This window comes from Asterias amurensis, chromosome 9 (genome assembly GCF_032118995.1).
Source record: "Asterias amurensis chromosome 9, ASM3211899v1".
NCBI classification, from domain to species: Eukaryota; Metazoa; Echinodermata; class Asteroidea; order Forcipulatida; family Asteriidae; genus Asterias; species Asterias amurensis.
The window spans coordinates 538182-548045 of record NC_092656.1 but is presented as its reverse complement, the minus strand read 5'-3'; the positions used below and the strand labels follow the sequence as shown (position 1 = coordinate 548045).

The window sequence follows — 9864 nt, the reverse complement described above, 5'->3', positions numbered from 1 at the left end:
GTTTAAAAAATGCTTGTCTGAACTGTTTGTTATAAACAATCTTATCAGCAGACTGAACCTTTTGCTGGTTGTAATTAAAAAAATAATTGTCGTCCTCAGTTTAGCTTAATTATTGTAAAAAACAAATCTCACAATTATTTTCACACTATTTTGTTTCCACTTTTCTGTGAAAATACTTTTCTGTGAAAATACAAAATTTATTATTTTGAGAGGGCGCCCTCTGTTGACAAGACTGGTAATGAATGGGTTCAGAACCCTGACTTCGGGCATATGTTTTTAGTATTATGAAAGTGCTGCATGCTGTCTATACACATGTCTTGTGTACGGTGGGTTTGTCTGCACAATTTTCGTAAACAACAATCTGCGAAGATTTCTGTCGTGTCGACGAGACCTGCCGAAGAAAAAATTGTTCCGACTGCGCCCTGGATAGTCAGAGTCTGAGGTAAATATAAAGCAACTTTCCAGTTGTATTCACGTTCTTCGACTAAGCTAGCTTACCGTTACATTATGTTTTAATGAATATTTACCATGTTTATGTGGTTCTGTCCGCTGTCCCTACCTTTCAGTTTTATCTATCATGATCTGTGATTGTGAATCCCGGACCGGCGGTGACAGAACAGGCCATCTTCAAACACATGTCACATGTGTTGTATACTTGTTAAACTGTGTATAGTGTATGATAATGTGGTACTAGTAGTACGACTACTTGTAGTACATACAATTTAAAAATAGCATGAATGATGGCACAGTAATAGACATGATTGATACTTCTAGAAACTCATTTTTTGGGGGAAAAGTTTCCGGTTTATGGCAACACCACTTTTTCATTCGATATGAAATAATAATTATACTTTATAGTATCTAATTAACCTCAATGAGATATCGGCCAAGATATCCTTTTGTAAAAATGAGTGAAAAAGTGGTGGCGACATGCGGAAAGTTATCCCTTGTAGTAAATAGTGCACAACCTTTTCGTTTCCTTTTTATTTATTTATTCTCTTCGCACCTTGCACCGTCGACCAATGACGTCACCAACGCACCATCCCAGTTTAGCTTCCTAAGTGAGCTGTATAGGGATTAAATTACTCAAGACTCAAGACCCCTAGAACTTTAGAAGTAGCTGTTAATAACCTTTTTGGAAATAGTGTTTCACGAAGCAGCATGCATCGGCTATTTAACTTTGTTAAAAAATATATATATATTACTTAGAAGCTAAGGCCATCTACCCTTATAGATTCATTACTTAGAAGAATTTTATATAGGAATCTTATTAGGAATCCAAGACCAAATAGGTGACAACAAATCTATAAAGAATCCTTTAGAAATCATATTTAAATCCTATACAGATTCTGTAGGCTATGACTCTTTGGTAATCGAAATACCAGTCTTCTCACTTGGTGTATATCAACATATGCATAAGATAACAAACCTGTGAAAATTTGAGCTTGATTTGTCGTCGGAGTTGCGAGATAACTATGAAAGAAAAAACACCCTTGTCACACGAAGTTGTGTGCTTTTAGATGCTTGATTTTGAGATCTCAAATTCTAAACTTGAGGTCAAATTTGTGGAAAATTACTTCTTTCTCAAAAACTATGTCACTTCAGAGGGAGCCGTTTCTCACACTGTTTTATACTATCAATCTCTTCCCATTACTCATTACCAAGTAAGGTTTTATGCTAAAAGTTACTTTGACTAATTACCAATAGTGTCTACAGCCTTTAAAATGTTTGATTTTTCTCCAAATAAACCAATTTGTGGTCCTCCATATGCCAGTTCGTGGTGCGACCAACGAGTGGTCATGGTGGAACTCAACCTGGAGTAATCAGAAAGTTTGAAAAAAATAACTGAAGAAACTGTCAATAAAGACCAAAACAGAGTTTTACAGAGTGGGACAGATGTTGACTCAATCCTTCCTTTCCTTTCCACCAATGGACAGGAGCGTCACTGAGTGACGGACATGTGCGCTATATAAGAAGCCACTATTATTATTATTATTATTATTATTATTATTATTATTATTATTATTATTATTATTATTATTATTACTATTACTGTTACTGTTACTGTTACTGTTACTGTTACTGTTACTGTTACAGTTACAGTTACAGTTACTGTTACTGTTACTGTTACTGTTACAGTTACTGTTACTGTTACTGTTACTGTTACTGTTACTGTTACTGTTACTGTTACTGTTACTGTTACTGTTACTGTTACTGTTACTGTTACTGTTACTGTTACTGTTACTGTTACTGTTACTGTTACTGTTACTGTTACTGTTACTGTTACTGTTACTGTTACTGTTACTGTTACTGTTACTGTTACTGTTACTGTTACTGTTACTGTTACTGTTACTGTTACTGTTACTGTTACTGTTACTGTTACTGTTACTGTTACTGTTACTGTTACTGTTACTGTTACTGTTACTGTTACTGTTACTGTTACTGTTACTGTTACTGTTACTGTTACTGTTACTGTTACTGTTACTGTTACTGTTACTGTTACTGTTACTGTTGTTATTATTATTATTATTATTATTAAGTGTAGGCCTACAGCCTACTGTAGGGGGCCTACTCAATGGGATGTCAGGTTTGCGTTCCACCTCATTCATTCATTCAAACTTTATTTCCATACTTTATGAAAACAGCACAAACAATTTGTTTAAAGGAATAACCAAGGAACAAAGCTTTTTAATGAGGCAGAGAAATTAAATTAATAGAGTATGGAGGCATCATCTGGAAGCCGAGGCTTATGTAGGGATGCCTGGGGACAGACAATAAACTGGGACAAGAGCGTACGGACAGACAATTAGAACAAAGACAGACATGATGAAGACAACAATGATGAGAATAATAATTAAACAATATTCATAAATACCTCAGACAGTTTCGCTATTCCTATTGGTGGAGAGCGTGTCACGTGGGTGTGTATAAACCTTTGTTTATGACCGGTAAAAAGTGTTAATTCATGGGCGTGACACACAACCTTGCACCTGTTCTTATAAGACAGTTTCTTCATTCCTATTGGTCGAGAGCAATGGCTGAAACAGTTGTGCCACATCACGCGATACGCGCGACGCGCACAGCATTCCCTTTTAAGGAGTTGTTTACCCGATGGCGGCGGAGGGCTTTACCATTTCATAGCTGGAGGGTAGTTGTGTTGAAAGAAATCATATTAACAATTGTAATTTTTGCATTTATTTTATTTTTTGACCAAAACTTGATGTTTTTGACCGAAAAGGTATTGTATGAATGGGAATCAAAGTGTGTTGAATCGGTTTTCAACTAGTGGTTTAAACCCGCCGAAACCTGGTTTTTTATAATTTACCTCGACTTTGTCTCTGTAAAATTATCAAGAACCAGGCCTGTTGGGATTAAACCACTAGTTGAAAACCTCTTCACCACACATTGATTCCCTTAATAATAATACCAATATTAATAATAATAATAAATCAAGTAATTAAAAAAGCATGGGACCCCAGTTGGAATTCCGCCCGGGCACTATGTGGATTGGGTTTTAGTCCCTACCTGACTGTGTGGGTTTCCCTGGAATAATTCTTTGGGGTTTTCATCCCACATCTAAATCTGAAACTTCCTTCTTTGTCTTCCCTCCATTGGCTGATTGGATTCTTGACTGTTATAGTGATTATTAGATCTGAGAGTCCTTTGCTTCACAACCAGAATTAGTTAATGAATTAAATTAATTAGATGACTACTGTGACAACTGACAATAACTACCCCCACATGGCCAATATGTCCCTTAGGGGCTATCTCTGCTTATTGGCCTAAGCCCACGTATGCATGTAGCCTGAACATTTGACGGCACACTTTGAGGTTTGTGAATTACTCCAAATACCAGCCTAGAGCGGATGTCCAAATAGTTTGAAGACAATTGAAAAACACAAGACTGTCAGACTTGTTTGGTCATGAGTTTACTGACTGGACACTAATTAGTCACTCATCTCAGACATGTGGTCCAGTGTTAATTTCAATCTCTGCACGTATTGGTAAACATTTATTTTACAGCCAGATCTTTGAAAAATCTAATGCAATTTACTGCAAGCTACAATGTATTTGTGCAAAGTTAAAAGGTTAAAACAAATCTTGGTAAACACCACACGTTCTTCTTCCCATTATTTTGGGAATCTTTCTTCAAATAGGCTCTTACATGTAATTTGTTCAATTATTTACACTGTCTACGTTCCAGACATTGTGGATAATGTATACAGGTGGGTGGAAGGTCCCTGTAGCCTGTGGTTGGGCCAACATGCATTTATTCATATTCCCTTAGTCTTTGTTTTAGCCAAATACATTTCATCAACTATGTAATGAGGCACCTGGAGGATTTAGTCTAAAGCCCGACTGTAAAAATTTACAGTGTTTTAAAGTGGCTATGTCGTGGCCAAGTTGCCAAGTGCATCAGACTCAAGCTCCCTTGTTTAAGAGTGTGGGTTCGAGTCCGAGTCTTGACACTTGTGCCTTAAGCAAGGACACTTAACCGTTTTTGCTTCGTCCCTGACGATGGGACGTAAAGCTGTTGTCCCAATTGTTGTGTAACGTACATAATTTAAGAACCAAATATCATAAAGAGAAAGAGTTTGCCCCGATGTTTCTGGCGTGGATTTCTGCAGATTGTGCAACAGTCACCTTGTAGTGACCCTCTAAGGTGATTTTAAAATGGGTTAGATAATTATTTTTTTTTTTAGAATACCTGTCAGAAAAAGCATTAATTTAGCGCTTTGAGACACCTGAAGAAACATCACAACATAAGAACGGATTTAAGAAGAACTTGTAGATCATAGCATTGTGTTTCATGTTCTTTTAATTAAATCACGGAGTGCTGACTGTTGTTCTCACTTTATTTAGCCTAAGGATCAACACCTGCCGTCCTCTTGGTACATGAGATCGATAAGACTTCATCCCTGGATAATCAAACACCTCAAATTTCATTTGTTTTGATTGCTCATGTTTCAATTCAGATTTTACAATTTGCGATGTGAGTGAGTGGCCCCCTTGAAAGTACTTGGCAACTATTGGTTTGGGTCAAAGACCAGTATCTGTGCTTGATGTGATCAAATAAATCATGTACAAGTTATACCTCATTTGGACAATGTTCTTAGGGGGAAAAGGAACTAATTTGTTTTCCCTGTTTTTAGAAATTGGGTTTTGGACCTTTCAGATCAAAACTAATTGTTTTACTCATTTCTCAAAAACTACATTATAATTTAAAAATATTGTCCATAAGTTAGTGCAAATCTGCTAACTTTTCTATTTTCAAACCTACCAATGTTGTGCATACCCTTTTAACAAATGGTAACCCAATTAATTTTGTATTAATTGATTTTAAAATAAATAGACTAATCAATGATGTGAATAACGATCTGTTCAGAAAGTTAATTTGTTTACTTTTCTGCAGACGGATCGACTTGAATAAACATATGCATGCATGCACAATATTTCCTAAGATATATTTGTACTTGAGAATTTATTGAATTTTTGTTTAATGGAGATAAATAATTTTGTTGGAGTGCCTGTTTGTCATTGGCATTTACGTGGGAAGCGTGTTCATGTATAACATATAAAACATCTCTGCCGTGCCCCTGCGCACAGCACCAACACAACATGCTTGAAGCCAATTCAACCTGTATATTTGATAATTAAAATACCTGTAACTGTACTGTGCATTTGAGTCTTAAAGGAACACGTTGCCTTGGATCGGTCGAGTTGGTCTTTGAAAAGCGTTTGTAACCGTTTTTTTATAAAATGCATATGGGTAGAAAGATGTTGTAAAAGTAGAATACAATGATCCACACAAACATGCCTCGAAATTGCGTGGTTTTCCTTTTACCTCGTCGACTAACACGTCGGCCATTTATGGGGGTCAAAATTTTGACTCCCATAAATGGCCGACCGTGTTAGTTCGCACAGTAGAAGGAAAACCACGCAATTTCGAGGCAAACTTGTGTGGATCATTGTATTCTACTTTTAAAACATCTGTCCAACCATATGCATTATATACAAAACGGTTACAAACGCTTTTGTTTTGACCAACTCGTCCGATCCAAGGCAACGTGTTCCTTTAACTCACTTATTTTCAAGTAATAAACCACAAGGGGAACTGACTGGGTTTATTTTTTAAAGCAATATTGCGTAGAAAGAAAACTTGCAAGAATGTGATTTGAACCTGTGACCTCCAGATTGCTAGTGCTAATGTTACAGTCTCCTTATTTTATCAATTGTTTATGTTATGTCCAAGCAGGAAGAATAATCAAAAATTGGAAAACACAATTTGACAAACTTTCTCTTAATCCCTTGATTCCCTTCTCTTAAACCACATTCATGAGAAGGGAATTGTTTCTCAAAATGTTATCTTACCAAAGTAATTTTTAATGATAATTAAGTTTTGCAGGTTTACCCTGCCTTTAAGATCCTTGTCTTAAAAAATAAATTGTGGGCGGTCTCGTAGTCTTGAGGAATTTTACCTGAAGTTTGAGGATGTTGTGTTTCTAATACATGAATGTCGGTTACACATGCGATGGAAGTTGTGGATGGTACATTATATATCAATTGGAACCAGAAATACTAAACAGGTTCATTTATTCACTCGCCAAGAACATCTCCCGGGATGTGCTCTGAAGTGCTTTTACGTTTGTCTACACACCATGAAGTGAGTTGATATCCACACTACTTGTGGCTTAAATAATTCAAATTTATTCACCTTCTGAGCGGGACTCCCAAGGCCAGAGATTTGTCAAATTGGCAGAAATGTTGCCACGAGCTGTGCCAGCTGTTGTCGGTTCAAGAAATTGAATCGTCAAATCGCGTGTTTCCTGTTTGTGAAGTCTTGAAACTGCAAGGAGGCAGTGGGCAGGCTAGGAGCAAAAGTCCGATCATGCAGGGTGTTTTAGGATTGAGCTGGAAAAATTTACTGCGTGGGCCGAGGGTGAGAAGAACAGAGAGGGGTCCTCGAAGCTTTGAGATTAGATATGGTCTCTGGAGCAATCAGAGCCGTTCAAGGCTCCACTTTGTCCAGGTTTTGCGGGGAATTGAATTATTATTAGAAGTGGATGGCGTATTCAGTGGGTTAAATGTTGAAGCAGTGTAGTAAAACCGATGGGTTTACAAGGTGGTTTGAAACATATTTGTCTTCAAGTATACATAATTTGTTTTGATATTGTCTTATTGAATAAGCTCAGGCTAGTAATCAATAACTGGCACTTGAGAACTAGGTTAATTGATCTAGTTGTAGCAAGGTGGCAATATCAATTTTCATCAAGTATCAGACCTAGTTGTTGTTGTTGTAGATGTTATCCTGTTGGTTAAAGTGTGATTGGGTGTATTTGAACCGGAAACACAGTATCACGATCCTCAGCTCAGAATCACTCACATCCTGCTCTTTTCATTTCTGGTTCTAAATTGCCAGTTAAGTACATATAGCAGCGTAACTGCTAAATGATGATGGGACTATGCTATGTGCAACATCACACGTTTACGAAAGAGCTGCAGAGCCTAGACGCCATTCAGGCACAACAAAAGAGCTGCAGAGCCTAGACGCCATTCAGGCACAACAAAAGAGCTGCAGAGCCTAGACGCCATTCAGGCACAACAAAAGAGCTGCAGAGCCTAGACGCCATTCAGGCACAATGTATACACTGCACAATAGAAGAAAACATCAAATCATATTATGTTTGAAGGAGATGTCTCTTTCTAATTTTTGATATTCATGAAGGGGGTTGGGGCTCACCGGCTCATAATTTATAGCACATAACCAAAACCTGCCCAGCTACCGGGCAACCTCGGTAGTTGGTAAGACACTGCTCTAAAATAGCAAGGGTTGTGGGTTCGAATCCCACCCGAGTAACATGCCTGTGATATTTGTTCACAGGACTCGGGAAATTACTGAGTATACAGTGCTAACACACGTGTATGGGTAAAAAAAAATCTTTAGTAAAACCTGCCCAGTCTGTCATCTTTATAACTCTTGAAAAATAAGATGCTCACTATTGGCTAGTGTGGTATCTTGTAACTCTTTTTGTAAGTAAGGGTTACCTGGTCTTTACAGTTCAGAGTTAAATACAACCAATTTATGGAACTTTTCAGCTAATCAGCTCAGCTGAGTCCCCTCCTTTTTTTCTTGTCAGTGTCACAGAAAACTGAAAAAGAGTATATTAAGTTGATTGAGCATTGCTATTTTGTTTGTTTGTTTGTTTGTTTGTTTGTTTGTTTGTTTGTTTTTTAAATTGCAAAGTTGCATTCCTGACCAAAGCTATCAGGTCTTGCGCTTCAGCTTTTGTGAAGTAACCACCTGCCTAATTAAACTACATTTGACTTGCCCCCAGGAAGTTTTAGTCGCCCAGTTTGTAGACATGAAGGGATATAGTATCATTGTTGTGATCACAACCAGTTTCCCGGTGAAATGAAATTTTCACACTATAAAATAACTTAACACTTGAGAAAAAGTTGTTATTTACAAGTAAGTGGCACAGTTTTAAGCAACCCACAGGGCAAGTTGAGAAGTGGTGCTTACTAGCCTGTAGTGCAGTTTTTATTGGACAATGTATGCTAGAGGCTAGTGTGAATGGCCAGCCCAGGCTAATAAGAAGTGATAAAGTCATGTGCACTTAAAAACAAAGTGCTCACACCCCCTTCCTAAACTAACTGGATACTTTAAATTGCTTTTTTTCCTTCTAAGATAGTGTGTTTATTTTCAGACCAGAATCGTTATTGACATGGGAACACTGCTTTCATCTGAAACAGAACTTATTTGCATAACAACTACTCAAACCAAGCAAAATGATCTCTAGTGATTGGTCACGTCCCATCAAGCAGCCCAAACCTCCTTGGAGAAGTTTCTCACCGTATCTAGCTTCTTAAAATCAACCTCTAGGTGCTCTTGATGATTCATCGATTTGTTGTTGTCTTTTTCTTTTTACTAGAATTGGATTTGCTGGGACGAGAGACTTCCTGGAACAAATTCTTTTACGGTAAGTATTTAACAACAAATAATGAAAAAGTTTAGCGGTTAACCCATTGGTTAAACTATGTGATAATGGTGTCACTGGTATCTGTGGTGGATCAGTGATGCTTGATCTTTAATCCTATATCCACAAAACATCTGTTGTAACCAAAACACAAAGCTTTTATTTAAAAAAAAATTGTATAATGGTTGTCAAGTGTTAGTTCAATTCCAAGTCATCGACCCTCATGACTCGAGACGGAGTCCGAGCCATGACTCGAGACGGAGTCCGAGCCATGACTCGAGACGGAGTCCGAGCCATGACTCGAGACGGAGTCCGAGCCATGACTCGAGACGGAGTCCGAGCCATGACTCGAGACGGAGTCCGAGCCATGACTCGAGACGGAGTCCGAGCCATGACTCGAGACGGAGTCCGAGCCATGACTCGAGACGGAGTCCGAGCCATGACTCGAGACGGAGTCCGAGCCATGACTCGAGACGGAGTCCGAGCCATGACTCGAGACGGAGTCCGAGCCATGACTCGAGACGGAGTGCGAGCCATGACTCGAGACGGAGTCCGAGCCATGACTCGAGACGGAGTCCGAGCCATGACTCGAGACGGAGTCCGAGCCATGACTCGAGACGGAGTCCGAGCCATGACTCGAGACGGAGTCCGAGCCATGACTCGAGACGGAGTCCGAGCCATGACTCGAGACGGAGTCCGAGCCATGACTCGAGACGGAGTCCGAGCCATGACTCGAGACGGAGTCCGAGCCATGACTCGAGACGGAGTCCGAGCCATGACTCGAGACGGAGTCCGAGCCATGACTCGAGACGGAGTCCGAGCCATGACTCGAGACGGAGTCCGAGCCATGACTCGAGAAGGAGTCCGAGCCATAACTCGAGACGGA

General features: G+C 38.9%; 1 protein-coding gene across 1 annotated transcript in view; it reads left to right on the top strand.

Annotated features, from left to right (window-relative positions):
- Positions 1-336: 336 nt before the first annotated feature.
- Positions 337-9864, top strand: part of LOC139942107 (myogenesis-regulating glycosidase-like) — a 47148-nt gene continuing 37620 nt past the window's right edge. The window contains exons 1-2 of the mRNA XM_071938807.1: positions 337-442; positions 8934-8981. The gene's annotated coding sequence lies outside the window, so the exon portion shown is untranslated. The remainder of the gene's footprint in view (positions 443-8933; positions 8982-9864) is intronic.